This window comes from Vitis riparia, chromosome 14 (genome assembly GCF_004353265.1).
Source record: "Vitis riparia cultivar Riparia Gloire de Montpellier isolate 1030 chromosome 14, EGFV_Vit.rip_1.0, whole genome shotgun sequence".
Classification (NCBI taxonomy): Eukaryota; Viridiplantae; Streptophyta; class Magnoliopsida; order Vitales; family Vitaceae; genus Vitis; species Vitis riparia.
Window position 1 is genome coordinate 10,951,410 of NC_048444.1, and position 4,375 is coordinate 10,955,784.

The 4,375-nt window shown below is 34.4% G+C and overlaps 1 long non-coding RNA gene across 2 annotated transcripts; it reads right to left on the reverse strand.

Annotated features, from left to right (window-relative positions):
- Positions 1–1,784: 1,784 nt before the first annotated feature.
- LOC117931053 lies at positions 1,785–4,126 on the reverse strand. Of its 2 annotated transcripts, none has more exons than XR_004653974.1 (2): positions 4,000–4,126; positions 1,785–1,983 (listed from the first exon to the last, which is right to left on the reverse strand). It is a non-coding gene; the product is annotated as an uncharacterized LOC117931053 (long non-coding RNA). The 2 variants fall into 2 exon arrangements; XR_004653973.1 differs by lacking the exon at positions 4,000–4,126 and adding an exon at positions 3,650–3,990.
- Between the last annotated feature and the right edge of the window lie 249 nt (positions 4,127–4,375).

Consider the following 4,375-nt stretch of genomic DNA (forward strand, 5'->3'; position numbering starts at 1 on the left):
ATGAGGAACCTGAGCCTAGTGATCTAAACTCCAAGAAACACTTTTCTTTGTAAGTAAAATCAGTTACTATTTTTGGTTAGTTTAAAACCAAACCTTTTTCATTTAAACATCTTTATGTTTTCTTTTAAAGCTAACCTTGAAATGAAAAGACACCAATTCAGCTTTGAATTAATATCAATTGTAGAGTGAAAACCCATCCCAATGAACGACCCTAGAGCCACTATGCTATGCTAGCTAAGGTTATCCTAGTACATGGTGTGATAGGTTATAAATTTTGTTGATTACTCCTTGAGGACCACAATCAAGGGACACCAGCTAGACACGAATCAAATGGCACCACTGTCAGGGACCATTGAGAGGACATGAATCAGCTGAGACACCAATTGGGAACGAATCAAATGGCGTCGTTGCCAAGGATGGTGCCACTTTACAGTGATATGACCTTTTCAGAGTACTTGTGATCTTCATCACAAGTTTGGTGACTTTTCTTTTCTTTTTACTAATTTTTTTTTATTATTTGTTTCTTTTTCTTTGTTCATATTTTTAGTATAGCTTTTAGTTAATCTTAATAATTTTTTCTTCTCTAGAATTTTTGTTTCTTTTGTTTTCTCTGTTTTTAATTCACAAATTGCTAATTGTGCATATTGAATACGAGATAATAGAGGAAGCCATGAACTTCATAAGATATGCGGCTGAACTTTCAAGAGGATAGGATAAACCGAATGCTCGAAATATGGGAAGAATGATGTCTCAACCTAATGCCAAGGGTGAGATGAATATTTTGGATGACGGCATAGACATGAAGGCAAAGATTGCAGTTATGGCAAGGAGATTGGAAGAGCTAGAAATGAAGAAGATGCAAGAAGTGCAAGCCATCTCTCAGACACCATTGCAACCTATGCCTTGTGCCATTTGTCTATCTTATGAGCACTTGGTGGATGAGTGTCCTACCATTCCAACGGTTAGAGAAATGTTTGGTGATTGCAACACCTACAATTCCAATTGGAGGGACCATCCAAATTTCTCTTGGGAACCACAGCCACCTCAGTACAAGCAACCTGTTCAAGCACACTACAAGAAAAAAAGCCTTCATTGACAGTTTTTCACTGTCAATGTAAGGTATATCTGTGAAGGTAGGTTATTGTTCATATATGTTATCTATGCCAGTGTCAAGAAAAGTTTAAAGGTAACTTAACATATACATATGTTAAGATTTTCTCCATTTTTACAAATGATGAAATCTTATTAGTATGTGATATGTCAATGTTTCTTTCATTTATGTTATGGTTGGATTCAACTTATATCAAGATTACTTAATCTTATGTCAAGGTTAACTCACTCTTTTGTTAAGATAGTCCTACAAATGTCAAGGTTAGGTATCATATATGTCATGATTAACCCCACATTTATCAAGGCTTTTAGATACATATGTCAAGGTTAGATTTTATATATATCATAATTGACTTATATATGTCAATGTTTGGTATCACGTGTCTTGGTGGGCACCATATATGTTAAGGATAGGTACCACATGTGTCATGATTGCTCCCATATATCTCAAATTTGAGTATAATGTATGTCAATGTAAGGAATAAGTACTGTCAAGGTTCCCTCGAAAATTTTAAAAATTATTTTTTAATATGAAAAATTATACCTGTTTCCATGTATAATCAATTTGATATTATTTAAGAATGATAATGACAATCAAATTATAATGATTTTATATATAATCAAAACATATTTAATATACATTTGATTATTAATTAAAGCACAAATCAAAGAACTTGTTTAAAGTTGTCCCCAATTTCTCTATATAGAAGAAACTCATATAATATACAACGAAATTAAAAACACACTATAAGACAATATACATAAACTTAAATTAAGTTGCTCATTTATATATCTACAACCAAGTCTCTTGCCTCCATCTTGAAGCATTACTTTATAGGAAAGCCTTAAATTTCCAACACCCAGACTTCGAATCTGTAGAAAAAAAATATAGAGCATATTAACAAATTAAAAAGAAAAATGTATGATGAGAAGCAATCAAATATCAAGCTTTATGAAGAATTTTAATAGCAAGCTAGCCACTACACCTTTATTAGACAATAATAGATTATTTCTTAATAACATAAGTAAACAAACCAACTCTCAAATATTAAAATATTGATATAGCAAAAACATATGGAGACTAAAACTAGGAGCAAAACCTAAAACAAAAATCATTTTAACCTAATGAAGTTATTGTTTTGGTCCAACCTCAACCAAGATATTAAATATTTAGATCATTATTATGATTTTTTAACCTAACACTTTCCCTGAAATGTCCAAGGTTTCCATCAAACTATACAAGTCAAAGATAGCCCTGAGTTATTCATAGTATATAAATTAGTATAAAAGCCTCAAAACAATGATTTAATATCATGATATATAGACATGCAATTTCACATTCAGTTTCCTACAGGGTTGGTTAATATTCGTAGCCTAGACTTCGCCGTAATATCAAATACAATGATATTTCATTTAAACTTGTTTTGAAAATAAATGCAATGATAAAATGACACTTGGAACCTATTTTAAACTTGAGTGCATGCCTACATTGAATGCTAAGACAAGTTAGAGTGGGGATCTCTAGCTTAATTTGACACCAAAGAAAAGACCGAAAATAAGAATCACTGAGTATATTGAAATCACATCTATAGGCAACAATTAAAATAAATCAAATGATATTTCATTTACAGAATTGTTTGTTTGGTATATGTTTATCCTGACACTATGAAAACATATGGACATGTATTTTCCTATCCAACATATGCCATGTGCACAATCATGTCAGCTCATATATATGCCTAGCTAATGAAGTCATCCGTGATTTGTGAAGACAAACATATAGGCAACAAGAACAGTTAAATTTTCCATCTGATCTTTGAACCACTAAATTTTGTATGATGCAACTGGGGGTAAGGGACACTAAAGATATTTTAAGTTCTGCATCAGTACTATAACAATAATATACCTTTTTCCCCCTCTCAACTTGTTCATTTCAGTAAAGAGAGCCCTGACAAGATGCTTATGAGTTATGTGGCTATCCAAGTAAATGATTTCTAAACCTATCAAAGCTGAAGGTTATTAAGCCTGCATCAACATATTTCTATGATCAAATTTCTACAACGGTCTTGAATAACTTTACATCTGTTCATAGTCAAGCGCACTTGATGATAAAGGGAAAAAGCATCACTGGAACAACCAGAAATTTCTCTATAACATAGGATCTGGTGGGTAGTTTAATAAATAAATATGGTGGCAGCAACTTTGTTATGCGAGTGAGCAAGTCGATATGCCAACATGAAAACATAGACTATATTCTATAAGCCTACAACATGCTGCTTGTGGATCAACATAATATGATTCTCAAAATCAAAACAAAGACAAAAGACTATATACAACAGCTGACCTAATGAATGATTAGTTTACAAAGTGTATTGTGACATCCATATGAATAAAAAATTCACTGCAACTTAAGGACAAAGAAATATCACAAGTATCTTTATGATTTACCAAAATCAATGCAAGGGCTTTATGCATACTCCAATCAGAAACTTAACAACATACTGCACAAGGATATGACTGAAATTTTCATGAGTCAAACCTTTCTGAAAGCAATCACAACCATGCCTTCCACCTCAGCTATTTTGGAGACAATTTTAGATCATTTTCAGAAGACAACAACCAAAATAACAAGGAGCTTAGTTGTGAAACCCTTCTATATATCATTTTTATTAATCGTTCTAGCATGCAGAAAAAAAAATGATAACAAGACATATCATTTTCCTTCACTTTCTTGGAAACCAATCAGAAATCAAGAACACACTGTACTTCATTCCTGTTTCATTAAAACTAAACAAACACTGAGAAAAAGAAAGAAAACACAGTGCATATTAAACCTAGATCACTTTCTTGGAAACCAAACAAAGCAGAAGAGGAAAGATAAAAACATACGTTTGAAAACACACTCAATGGCTTCTCAACCGTGGCAACTCCAGCGCGCCAACAGGTCACGCACTCAATGCCACCGGAAAAGGTGGAAGTGTTCAAGTCACTGGAAGGGTGGGCCTCCGAGTGGGTCCTACCGCTTTTGAAGCCCGTGGAGCAGTTGTGGCAGCCGTAGGACTTCCTGCCGGACCCCGCGCAGCCGTTCGACGCGTTTTCTGAGTAGGTGAGGAAGGTACGTGATCGGACGGCGGAGCTTCCGGACGAGTACTTCGTGGTGCTAGTGGGAGATATGATAACGGAGGACGCCTTGCCGACGTATCAGACGATGATCAATACGCTTGATGGGGTGAGAGATGAGACGGGCGCGAGTGCGAGCCCCTAG